The 13,333-nt window shown below is 48.8% G+C and overlaps 1 protein-coding gene across 3 annotated transcripts in view; it reads right to left on the bottom strand.

The window, feature by feature from the left end:
* PPARD (peroxisome proliferator activated receptor delta) overlaps positions 1-12,665 on the bottom strand; it is an 82,091-nt gene extending 69,426 nt beyond the window's left edge. For 2 of the 3 annotated variants that reach the window (XM_032340537.1, XM_032340538.1), the window contains exons 1-2: positions 12,513-12,665; positions 8,714-8,797 (exon numbers count right to left, since the gene is read on the bottom strand). The gene's annotated coding sequence lies outside the window, so the exon portion shown is untranslated. The remainder of the gene's footprint in view (positions 1-8,713; positions 8,798-12,512) is intronic. The other variant, XM_032340539.1, reaches the window with a different exon arrangement.
* Positions 12,666-13,333: the final 668 nt, after the last annotated feature.

The raw sequence follows: 13,333 nt of genomic DNA on the forward strand, positions 1-13,333 counted from the left end.
TTGCTTGGAGGGAGTCTGCTTCCTCTGCTCCTTCCCCCTGTACATGCTCCATCTCCCTCTCTCTCTCTCAGATAAGTAAGATCTTTAAAAAAAAACAAAAACAAAACAAAACAAAAAAAAACAGGGTGCCTGGGTGGCTCAGTGGGTTAAGCCTCTGCCTTCGGTTCAGCTCATGATCTCAGGGTCCTGGGATCGTGCCCCGCCATCGGGCTCTCTGCTCAGCAAGGAGCCTACTTCCCCCCTCTCTCTGCCTGCCTCTCTGCCTATTTGTGATCTCTGTCTGTGAAATAAATAAATAAAATCTTTAAAACAAACAAGCAAACAAAACAAAACAAAACATGGTAGCATGTGAAAAGACAAGGCTATGCTAGGCTTGCAGGGGACCAGAGACAGGCCTTGACCTGGGTGCCAATAAACCTAGTAGGTGAGGGAATGGGCTAAAGGATGGATACAGTATTTTTCTGCAAGGTGTCAGACGGTGAGGATATGAAAGGCAAATTTTAAGTAGCAGTTGTAAATACACTGGGACATTAAGATGCCAAAAAAAGAAACATCATAGAAATCATACACTGGGATAGAATATAAACAAGACTATGGGGCACCTGGGTGGCTAGAGGGTTAAGCCTCTGCCTTCAGCTCAGGTCATGATCTCAGGGTCCTGGGATTGAGCCCTGGTCGGGCTCTCTGCTCAGCAGGGGCCTGCTTCCCTCTCTGCCTACTTGTGATTTCTCTCTGTCAAATAAATAAAATCTTAAAATATACATATATATATATGTGTGTGTGTGTGTGTGTGTGTGTATATGTGTGTGTTTAACAAGACTAGAATAATACAAGTTTGATTGGATATGTTCTGCAGTTAAGAGAATTTAATTCACCTAGTGATTTTCACTTGGGAGACAGAAATTATTATTGATCAATTTGTTACCAAGCATTTAAAATTTTCCAGTAACAATTTGATGCCATTATTTAAAGCAGGTTCTGGAAAGAGTCACCTAGGACTACAAAATGAGGGAACACAAGGAGGGAGGATTTAATCTATGGAGACAATTTGTAACTGACCCCAGATGACAATGAAGCTTACCATGAACTACCAGCAGGCTATCATTTTGGAAAGTTGCACGAGGACTATCATGGGGTCACTACCTGGGGAGAGCGTGACTTTTCAAGCTGAGCTTACTTGACCTTTTGGGATCGGGTTCTTAGAAACCCAAGTGATGCCATGAGGACCTGGAGGACGCAGAACCCTGAGGTTGGGAGTGGGACCCTCTAAGGAGTGGGCAGATCAAGGGCTCTGAGACTAGGGGCGGGGGGGGGGGATGCTTGGAGGCGGCGAATCTAAGGGATAACCATGTACATGCAGTGACACCAGCTCCTGTCCTTGGCTCTCTTTTTCTGGCAACCCTCAGCCTCCTGGTTGGGCAGCTGGGGAGAAGGCAAGCTATGGGGCTGCTCCTGGGAGGAAGGGCAGGGAGGTGCTAGAGCTGTAGAAAGAATTTCAGGTGGCAGCCGTGGGACCCATGCTGAGTAGCCCAGGAAGAGTGGAGTGGGACAAAGTAGCAGGCATGGGGGCCTGGAGGTCCTCATGGGGCTGAGAAGGAGGGTGACTGAAGTGAGGACCCCCAGAGACCCCCCTAGAACTGCCTGGGGAGAGCAGAGTGGCCAACCTGCATTTCTAGGAACACCACTCCATGCCTCCGCGGACAGTGGAGCTGCCTTTATTATTCAGAAAGAAAAGGTTGCTTTCTTCTCCCTCTTCTAGTATTTTAAGTTGACTATATTTACCTGCTGATGTGCCTTAGGTATGACATGACAAATATTTGATGGGAAGGAATTGAGGAACACAGGCATAAAGGCTGAGAGGGGGTGTGAAGAGGAGGAAAGAAGGGAAGAGGCTTAGAGCCAGGTAAAGGGAGAGATTTTACAGTTCTTCAGGGTCAACAGTGATCTGGCCCCCATCAATTCTCTGACCTCATCTCATCACCTTCTAGGCTCTTCTCCCCTCATTCTGCTCCAGCCACTGTGGTCTCCTGACTATTCCCCAAACACACCAGCCATGTTCCTGCTTCAGAGTCTTTGCACTTGCTTTCCCTCTGCTTGTAAGGATCTTTCCACACATGGCTCGTTCTTCTCTTTGAGCTCAAATATTACCTTCTCAGTGAGACTGTCCTCAAGCCCTCTATTTAAAAGTAATACTACTCTTTCCTGCCTTTTAAGACAGACTTTATTTATGTATTTATTTATTAGAGAGAGAGAAAGAGTGCGTGCACACGAATGGTGTGTGTGGGGGGGGCAGAATCTGAACCAGACTCCAGAGTGCGACACCAGGCTCAATCTCACGACCCTGAGATCATGACCTGAGCTGAAACCAAGGGTCAGACACTTAACCAACTGAGCCACTGAGGCACCCCTTGTTTTATTTTTTTTAAGTCTGCTCCACGCTGAGCTTGAACTTATGACACTGAGATCATGACCTGAGCTAAAACCAAGAGTCAGACACTTAACTGAGCCATCCAGGCACCCCCTCCTACTTTATTTTTTGATACAGCATTTACCATCATCTGACATGTTAACTACCTAATTCTGGCTCTCTCCTGGTTCCTGACCATAACGACCATGAAAGCACAAGACTTTTTCTATCTGCTTTGTTTACTTCTTCAGCCCCAATGCCTAGCACATAGGAGGTACCCGATAACTGCACATTAATGAGTGGAAGATGGAAGTGGGGTCAGATTTACACTAATCCTGGATCCTCAACAGTCTGAAAGAAACCCCCTCTTACTCAACTGACTGAAGATGTGGGGTGACTTCCAAAAGCAAGGATCAGACACTACCTGAGGCCTTTTCTTTTACTCCCAAGAACTCCCTAAAAGGTCCCCTCAAAGAATAAACTGCTTCAAAGATTAGTCTAGGAAAGGGCAGGACCTAGAATCTTGCAACAGGGGTGCTCTAAGACTTGAAACAAGACTTGAAACAAGAGTGAGGACCAGCCAAGTCACCCCCTGGGCCTGGAGGCAAATGAGCCTTGGAGTGGTTTCCTATTGCCACTGCTACCAATTACTACAAATGTAGTGGCTTCAAACAAAACATATTTATTCTTTTATAGCTCAAAGTCCAAAATTGGTTTCACTCCAAAATCAAGGTATTGGCAAGGCCACGCTTCCTCCAGAGGCTCTCGGGGAGTGCTTGCTTCCTTGCCTTTTCCCGCTCCTAGAGCTGCATTCCTCACGCTCCCTGGCCTCTTCCTCCATCTTCAGAGCCTATGGGGTAGCAGCCTGCAGTCCCACTGCCCTCTTCTATATCAAATCTCCCTTTGCCATCCTCTTCACAGGACACCTGTGACTGCATTTAGGGCCCATTCAGATAATCCAGGATAATCTTCCCATCGCGAGATCCTTAAATTAATCGCCTTGGCCAAGTCCATTTTGCCATATAAGGTAGCATCCACAGATCGTAGAGGTTATGGCCTACATACATTTGGGGACCATGACCCAGTCTACCACCATGGCAGATAGATTGCAAGAGTGTGGAAGAAACAGAGTTCAGACCTCTGGTCTACGTGAAAGACCAGAGCAGGAATCTTGGCAGTGTCCTGGGCCAGGGGCTTTCTTTTGCTATCATTGCTTGCTATTATCTACGGGGTGGGGAATTAATTTCTTGGAACTGAGCATTTTAGCCTTTGGTTGGCCTCCTTGGAGATCTACCCTTGAAGGGTCGTCTGCAATCTGCAGCCTCCAATGGACTACACAGGACTGCGTCCCAAGATGCAAGTGCTGAGGGCCCAGGGGAAGCCACCGGGATCTCTGGGCTCTCTTGAAGGCTTTTGCAGGATGGGAAGCTGGAAAGAAATGGTCGGGACCAGACAGACAAGCTCACGATCAGCGATGGCAGGTAAGCCTTCTTTCATGAGAACTGCCCTCGGTAGAGAGTTCTGAGAACCCCTGTGGCTTCGGCGAGGGAAGGAAGACTGCTGTGATCAGAGCAGCTGATCAGCTGGTAATGTCTGATGTCAGGAACAGACAGGTTAATGGCAGTCTACCTGCGACATCAACTCTATTGTACTTGGCACCTCTGAGAGCTATAGGAAGATGGTTTTGGCACAGACACTGAAATATTTGGATAAGCAAGCCATGACAAACACAGCCACTCCGGGACCTTGCTTTACACCTTGGGCACTGTCCCTCTGTTGCATAGATGTCATATGGCTTCTTACTGAGTTGGAACATGCCATCTCACTGTGAATTATTTCACTCCTCCCCAAAGCCCTCAAGGGCTCAGTGAGATGATTAAGGAGACTTTTCCAGTGTAAGAACTGCATGCTTCCCGTATTGGTTCTACTGATGTCATGTTTAACAGGGGACCCAGCTGGCCAGAAATATTTAGTGGGCAAAGCAATGGAGCAGTGGCTGTCAACCAGGGGTGAGTCTGCCCTGTATTGGGGGATGTGGCAATGTCTGAAGACATTCTTGGTTTTCACAACTGGTGCAGGGAAGGAAGGCAGAAGCAGGGGAGGGTTGCTATTAACATCTAGTGGGTCCAAGCCAGGAATGATGCTAAACATCCCACAACACACAGCCTACTCAATGAAGAATTCCCCAGCCCAAAATGTCTATAGCACTGGAGATGAAGAGAGTGAGAGACATGAACAAGGCAATGCTGGAAGCAACAAAGGGACACTGAGGAAAGTGTACCTTCTTTGCTTGTTTGGAAAAGGGGATGAGAGGTAAAGCTCTGGGTTCTGGCAGAGTGAAGGAAGGCCTGTTTCTGAGGAGCGAGTGGGCCCACAGACTGTTGGATATGTAGGGTGGCCTGCTTGGCTACACCTGCCACTGGGAGAGCAAAGTTGGCCTGGACTTCCACAGGAGTGGAAGCCAAAGAACTGTGTGCCTCTGAGGTTACAACTCTTGGATGAGGGAAGTGCCAAGAGCAGTACTAAGACAAGGATCAAGGAGTTACAGACAATTGCAAATGAGGGCAATGAAAATCTGCTTTGAGGCACCTATTGGCCTAACAGTAGAGGAATGAACTTAAGCACGAAGTGGTTTTCCCACAACACAGGGAGCCTCTCCCTCCAGTGTCCTCCCCGTGGGAGAACTCTTTCACAGGTGTGGCACTATGAGCTGTGGAGAATTCGCCAATGATCTCTGGAGAGCTGTGGAGATGATGACAAGGCGGGGTGGAAGGCAGGCTTTGAAGATTGGACTCAAAAAAAATAACACAATATAATATAACATAACATAACATAAACATAATATAACAAAACAAAACAAAATAAAATAAAATAAAAAAGGGGTGTCATGTTGCACTGACCAGAACACCCAACTGTTGAAGAGAACCTGGCAGCTCCCCACACTGAGGCCCTCAGGGCCACGCTGGTAAATCAGGGAAGGAACTGCTAGACGAGACAATAAAAACTGACTTTGTTAAATCATGACCCTTAAGTATGTGTCTTTTAAATATTCTTTGTAAGGAGAGTCATATGGTTGTCTCAAGAAAAATTGTGGGACTGAGTTGCAAGCTAGTCATTTTCTTCTTGAAACATTTTTACTTCAAAGAAAAGAGTAACACACTATAATTATTTAGACTCTGAGTATTTGACAGACTTTTTCTTGGAAAGGGAGATTCAAATAAAAAGCCCGACAGTATGGGGGGGCACCTGGGTGGCTCAGTGGGTTATGTGTCCTATTTCTGGTTTCGGCCTGGGTCATGATCTCAGGGTTATGGGTTCGAGCCCTGTGGCAGGCTCCGCACTCAGTGGGGAGTTGGCTTGAGATTCTCTCTCTCCCTCTCCCTTTGCCCCTCCCCACACACATGCACCCGTGCTCTCTCTCAAAAAATAAAATCTTTAGGCAAACAAACAAAAAACCAACCAAACAAAAAAACCTGAGAGTATGTTACCAGTGATAAAAATCAAGCTTTCAAGAGAAAATCCAAATTATGGAAAACCTGTATCTACCACTCTGAGCTTAACAGCTTCTCAACACTTGAATGCCTTTCTGTTGAGATCAGTGGTATTAATATGATTTATTGATATTGTAAAATGAAATATGTCAACATTTAGAAGATTTATGTGACTTAGTGAACCAATATTTTCTGGTGACCAACTTAAAGTAAAAGATCCATTCAAAGCACAAGAGGAACCCATGGATTTTAATGTTATAGTATGAAAACTCCGTTGGTAAGGTTTCAGACTCCACACTCCAACTACCCTTTAAGAAACTACCATTTGTCCTATTTTGGTAGTGTATCAAAGAAGAATATCCACAACTATCTGCAAAAGCTGTTAAAAGCTATTACTCCCTCTTTCTCAAGAACCTATCTGTGTGAGGCCAGATTTTTTTCATGGCCTTCAAATAAAACAACATATCTCAAGAGACCAAAGCAGACTGAAGTAGTTATGAGAATCCAGCTGTCTTCTGTTAAGCCAGACATTAAGAGATTGCCAAAAATGTAAAACAATGCCACTTCTCTCAAATCTGTTTTGAAAAATAACCATTTTTTCTTAAACATGCCATTTGTGGTAAATGTAATGGGATTATTATTTTATTAAATGGATTAATAAGTTAGTAATTTAAAAAAATTCCTCAGTTTTTAGTTTCTACTAAGATAAATAAAAGTTCTTGTGCCCCTAATAATTTTCAAGAGTGTAAAAGGGTCTTGAGGTCAAAGGTTTGAGAATCATTGTTTATGACGTTTATGATGCTTATGACACTGATTGTGTATGACAGCACAACAGTTGACTTCAGGGGCGCCTGGGTGGCTCAGTTGGTTAAGTATCTGCCTTCAGCTTAGGTCATGATACCAGGGTCCTGGGATCAAGCCCTGTGTCAGGCTCCCTGCTCAGCGGGGAGCCTACTTCTCTCTCTGCCTGTAGCTCCCCCTGCTTGTGTTCCTGTTCTCTCTCTGGCAAATAAATATATAAAAATCTTAAAAACAAACAAACAAAACCACTGAGGTGCCTGAGTGGCTCAGGTTGTGATCCAGGCATCTTGGGATCAAGCCCGGCATCAGTCTCCCTGCTCAGCAGGGAGGCTGCTTCTCCCTCTCCCTCTGCCAGCCACTTTGCCTACTTGTGCTGTTTCTCTGTCAAATAAATAAATAAAATCTTAAAAAAAAAAAACAAAAAAAAAAAAACAAAACAAAACTCAAAATAAACCAACTTTCTTTCAAGGCCCAATCTGAAACCCAGTTTCTTCAGGAACAAAGCTGATCCAAAGTAACGATCAGCTCCTCTAAATGAGTATCCCTGCCATTATCCTCATACCCACCAGCTCTCTTCATATTTTCAAAATCTTTTTGTGCATATGTCTTTTCTCCCCAGCCGGACTCCACACCCTTGGTGGGGAGGGAGGGGGAGCAGCCAAGGACTGTATCTGAAACATCGGTCACAGGACCTGACCTCAGATGGGAAAGATGAAGATAAGGAACACACCACAGACTTCTGAGATTAGCACTGAAAAATCTGATAACGCCCCAGGCTCACCTTTGCCAGTGGAAACTAAGAAGGAAAACTTCTGGCTGGGACTGGGAGCTCAAAGCTCAGGGATAAACCGGACAAGTGAACTCTGGACATGTGGCTCTGTGGCCAGCTGCTGCTGGAACGAATGACAAAGCCATGAACTCAGTGGCTCTCCCTCTACCTGATCGCCTCTCAGGGAACCTCAGCGGCCTCCCACACCCCCCCTTCTTCCTCATTCACATTTCCTTCAGAGGAAGGACTGGGCATGGGTTTGACAACCAGAGGGGCCCCTGCCTGAGGCCTTCCTGCAAGATCCACAAGCGAGCTGGCCCCCACAGACAGACAGACATGTGGGCTCAGCACCCTGTTTGGCAACAGGAAAACCCACAGCAAGTTAAAGGCAGAGAAAGGGAAGTGAAGCCCATAAACAGCTGCTGGAACCACTGAACTTCAGAGATTAAAACAAATCAGACAGGAGCCCATGTTTCCCCTGGCCCCCAGCAGGGATCTCCCCACAGCCCCGGCCGCCCAGATAGCTGAGACAATGAACATCGAGTTCCCTGCAGCTCCCCTTCTGAGAGTTTATAAAATCTGCCAGGCATCCTGAGAACAAACAGGGAAACAGTGATGAGAGGCCGTCCACATTGTTCAGACACTGGTGAGGACCTGCTATGCCAGCAGAGATGGAAGGAAAAACTCTTGTGTATTATGCCCAGATCTCATGTGTGCCAACAAACTTTGGACCCATCAGGCAGGGAATGAATTTGGTTTTTTTCCTATCATCACTTCCCAAGTGTCTAGTACTGTGCCTGGTACCCAGCAGTCACTCAGGAATGCCCACTGCATAAATGAAAGAGAATGAAAAGCACCAACTTTGTGGCCTGGCACCCATATGGATAGAGAAGAAAAGTTTGTGCACTGATTCATTCAACAAATATTTAGAATCTCCTCAGCACTAGGCAGTCCTAGACACAACAGGAAATAAAATAAGTCCCTGCCCTTTGTGGATTTTATGTTTCAGTGGGTGCAAAGGTGAGGCAATATCAACACTCCCCAAAAAACTACATAAGCCATAGACATTTAATAATTATTTAATAAGCGCCCACTATGTGGAAGCAACGAGTACCACATGTTATGACAGGCACCTGGGATCTGGGAACTCAGCCCTAGTGAAACTTCCATCTTTTAGGCCAGGATCCTAAACCTGGGATGTCTCAGTTGGTCGTCAGAGGTCCTGTGTAAGGAAAACGGGATTACCTCTTTGGCGCATCTGTCCTCATCTATCGGTGAACAGAAGCCACTGCGTGAGTACCACGTGCATGCCCAAAACGCCACACAACGCTGCAGGACAGAAAGAAACCCAACATCTTTAGCGGAGAGGCATGGGGTCAGAAAAGTAGCATTCATGTTTTAAGTAAACACGAGGGCTCCAAAACTGCTCTTAGATAAGCGGGCTCTTTCTTTGTCCCTCATACACACACACACACAGCCTGAGATGTTATTCTGAGCCTGAGTCAGCAAATATTTCCCGATCCTGGAAGGAGTCTGCTCATTTCTCAGTAAGCAAACACCAGCTTTGCTCATTTTCCCTGGGCGAGGCAAAAGGAGCTGGCCAAGGGAAGAAGGGACCTGGAGCCCAACAGCCTCCACAGGTGGCAGCTCAAAAATGGAGATGCCCTGAGTCATGCTTGAGTCCTTGACCAAAGCCTTGTGGCAGGAAGACTAGAGTCACACCCGAATCACCCGCCTCAGAGCCACAGAGGCCAGGAACCATCTGCCAAGAAGAAGACCCACATGGCTGAAACCTGATGCAAGGGGCCATCTCCTCCCTCCCAGGTTCGAGCAAGCACCCAGCTCTCCTCTGACTTGGTGAAACACAGCTGCTGCAAAGGGCTCCTCCCCCTGGATCCAAAGGCACAGCAAAATACTCAGGAACATCAGACCATCCCCAAGCAGAAGCTGCCATGCCATGTACAACAACGTGGCACAGACGAGGGCACTGCACACAGAACTTCTGACATGACACAGCCAGAGCCTGGAGGGACAGACAAACTTGGTGGAGACACTGGGCGGGGAGGAAGAAGAGAGTGATCCCATCGTGGACAGTGCAGGGCAGTGAGGCAACTCCTGGTACCTGCAGGCCCAGCTCAGGCATGGGTAGTGGGCCCTGCAACTGGGCTCCCCAGCCAGCAGGGACCACCCGGGGAGGTGGGCCGCAACGATGGGCTCTACAGCTGAGGGCTTTAGAAGCAACAGGTCCGACTCCTCCTGAGAGAGAGGACATGCCGGGATCTGCAGGGCCTCGGGACAGCTTGCACAACAGCCAGAACAGCAGCACTCTATCGAGAGCAGAGGCCTACCTGCTGCCCAGGCCAGCGTGCAACTCTGGCTGGCCTCTATCAGGCCCTGAGGGACCACAGGTGGGGTAAGGGCCATTCTTCTGGAACGGGTAGAGGCCTACACCAAAGGAGGAAAACAGTAGTGGAGAAGCAAGAAGAAATAGCCAAACAAAAAGAACTAAGGAGCTGATGGACTACAGCCTCTGTAGAATAATGTCAGGGACCTGTCTGCCCACACCTTTGAAAAAGAAAGAAGGCTGACCCAAACTCTGCAAAACTCTACTGAATGGGAACTTGGTCACTGATAACTCTGACCACCGCCAAGGCCACAGGGTGGACAGATGGCAAGAAGCTTATCAGCCAGAGCTGGTGGTGCCAAAGCTGTTCCATAAGGACTGGGCTTGACCTCTTCTTAAGCCCCTCTCACCTGCTGCCTCAGTGGAGAGTACTAATGGGTAAGCAAAGACAGAGGAGCAGAAAACCTCTCGAAAGAGTCAGGTAAAGTCCTTGGGAGTCAGACTGGACTAACTTACTGCCAAACACATGACTTCACCTTCATCAGAACAACGCACTATAACTCTGGAGGGATGCTTTATGTAAGAACAAGGGACCCCTTTTGGTCCATTCTATCCAAATCCCACCCAGGCACTGCTCAGGGAAGGACTCAGGGGTCAATGGAGAGGGGAGAGGCTCAGACATCCACAGTCCTATTCCTTTCACAGAAAAGGGTCAGTACACAAGAAGGCTTCCAAACTTTTAAGTCTGGTCTAAGCTGGCTCACTTGGCTCTCCACCACAGCTCCTGAAGGTTGCCAATTCTGTGTCCAATTCTGGCTCAAAGACAGCACGATCCTCAAAAGAGGAGACCTAGAAACCCGGAGCCAGGTGAAACAGGGCTTCACTTCTAAATGTGAGAGTGGGTCATGCTTTCAGAATCCTCCAAAATCAGTTTGGCCAGAAACAGGATAATGTTATTTCCTAAAAATCTCTCCAGGGACCAATGCCAAATAAAGGAGCTCAAATTGAAGGCATCTGAAAAGAACTTTCTGCCTGACAAGAAGGTTAAACCCCCAGACACACCAGGAAGGTGGTGGGCTTTCTGGCCCCAGAGAAGATATCTCTGTGAGTGGCCAGAAACAATGACACCATCCATCTAATGCAGCCCCACCAACTCCCCAGGCAGATATCCACCTGACAGGGCAAAGGGACCAGAACTTAGGGGTCAGCCTTCCTCCTGGATTCACAGGAAATTAAGCTCTCAAGGAAAACGGGAGGGAGAAGAACCTTCAAGAGAACCTACTCATCAGAGGCCCTAACGTTCAGTGGATTAGAGATACACGAGTGAAAATCAGAAACTGATTCAGGTGACCAGTAACAAATGGGACAGATGCCTGCTGGCCCCAGGGCTATCAGGCTAGCAATCTATTTCAAAACTCAAGTAGAAAAAAAATGTCTTGGAGCCAGTACAGAGGAAAAAGGTTACGGGATTCTTTGGGACACAACTACTGGAGACTCCTCTTAGCTTTGGGGGATGGCGCAAAGGGTGAAGGGTGGGAGTGAGGCCAGAGATAATCTGGAGTATCATGGTGTAACTGTGCTTGGTACATCCAGAGTGGAAAGACAGAGAGCCCTGTTTCCTGGAAGGGGAAAAGAGTTGGATGAGGCCTCCAGCTACCCCTGGCACACACCCAAGTCAGCGGCTGCTCTCTCCCCAAGGGTTCCTGGAAGTCAACAGACCCATAAAGGGGAAGTATTAAAGCTGAGATTAGAATGGTCTACAAACTGGACACCATCCCTGATGCAACACCCGAGTAAATGCTCCCACACAGACATGCCTGCTACTTACCTCAGCTCTTACTCTAATCAGGGGCTGGACACCCCCCCCACCCCCCACACCCCCTCACCCCGCCAGGGGTATCTCAGCAGCAAATTAAGGGAAAGCAGAGTAGTGTGTGGAGCTAATGCTCCTCCCTGAAATAGAGGTAAGGGACTGGAAGGGAATGAGAGGCAGCTGACAGGAAATTAGAGAGAGAGGCAAAAATTGGGCCTCTGAGGGTAGCCAGGGTAGAAGGGGCTTAGGTAGACAGAGATTGCTGGCAAAGTACAGAAAAAGCCTAATAACACCGCAAAGATGACCGGAAGCCGTAATGCTGAGAAGGGCCAGGCAATGGGGGGAGGAAGGGACAGGGACGGAAAAAGAGAGCAAAGACCGGTCAAGGGTGGGAGGACGAAGGCAAGAGGTAAGGAGAGGGACAGAGAAGATTCCCCCAAGGAGACCCTGGGTAGAGGGGGCAATGGATTTGGAGACACCAGGGAAGCGATGAAGGAAGAGGTCAGAGACAACAGTAGGGAACGAGAGAGGACCCCGAGCCTTAGACCCGGCTCTCGGGTCTCGGCCACAGAAGTGGGAGGAGACGGAGCCACTAGGCCCAAGAGGGGGCATAGAGTAGGGTGGGGGAGGCCCGCGGTTCGGGCTCAGTGATGGGGTTCCAAAGGCCGGGGGCTCAAGGGCGGCGGGGCGCCAGGAGACCCACAAACCACCGCGGACCGGCCGGGGCCGAGGTGTCGGGAAGCCGCAGCTGCTCCGCCGCGGACCCCTGCCGGTCCCCTCATTCCACTCCCCGCCGGGCCTCGCGCCCCGGCCCCGCGGGCCGCCTCAGCCCGGGCCAGCCGCCTCCTTCTGCCGCCCGCCTACTGCTTCCCCCGACCCGGGCTGACCTGTTCTGGCCGTCTCGCGGGCCGCCGCTGCCGTCCCGCAGGCTCCGCAGGAACCTCCGAAGCCTGCCAAAACTTTTCCCATTAATCCCCAGCTCCGCGGCGGCCGCGGCGTCACACGCTGCGCGGCCCGGACCCGCCCCCACTATCCTGACGTCACCGCGCACCTCAGCCCCCTCCATTCTCTCCACGCCCCCTTCCGCCCCGACCGGAGCCAATCACAGAGCCTCCTGGAGACTCCTCTGATTCTGCACTCCGCCCACCGCACGCTCCGCAGGGCCCGCTTGCAGCGCCCTCTGGTGCGGGATGCGGGCGCGGCGGCTGAAGGAGGAGCAGGAGGGGATGTTCCAGGGCCAGTAAAACAAGTCCAGCAAGTATCACAAAAGGGAATTTAAAGCTGGAAAGGAATTTAGAGGGCGTCTAATACAGCCTAATACAGCCTCCACGTCCTTGCAGTGAAGAAACAGTCCCAGAGAAGGTGAGTGACTTGCAGTTAGAAGCAACGCCGAGGTTAGAACCTGGGTCTCCAGACCACGCTGAAGGAGTCAATGCTGCCTGAAATTTTAATGAAAGGGTTTTCTCTCTCTACAGGCTTCTGCAACTAGAAATTTATGGTTATGGAGTTTTTACCTATCTTCCTGAATATCCAGCTAAACTGGGAGAATTCTCCTTACTGTTGTAGCAAATTCTGCTCTTGCTTCCTAAACTAGTTTTTTGAGACCTGGAAGAGTCCTGTTATCCCAAACCTGTGCCTTCAGATATACTGTGAAAAGATACCTAGCAGCTAGTAGGCAGTATGGGAGAAGTTGGGTTTGTCATCTAGT

Source organism: Mustela erminea, chromosome 4, assembly GCF_009829155.1.
Source record: "Mustela erminea isolate mMusErm1 chromosome 4, mMusErm1.Pri, whole genome shotgun sequence".
In the NCBI taxonomy this organism is placed as follows: domain Eukaryota; kingdom Metazoa; phylum Chordata; class Mammalia; order Carnivora; family Mustelidae; genus Mustela; species Mustela erminea.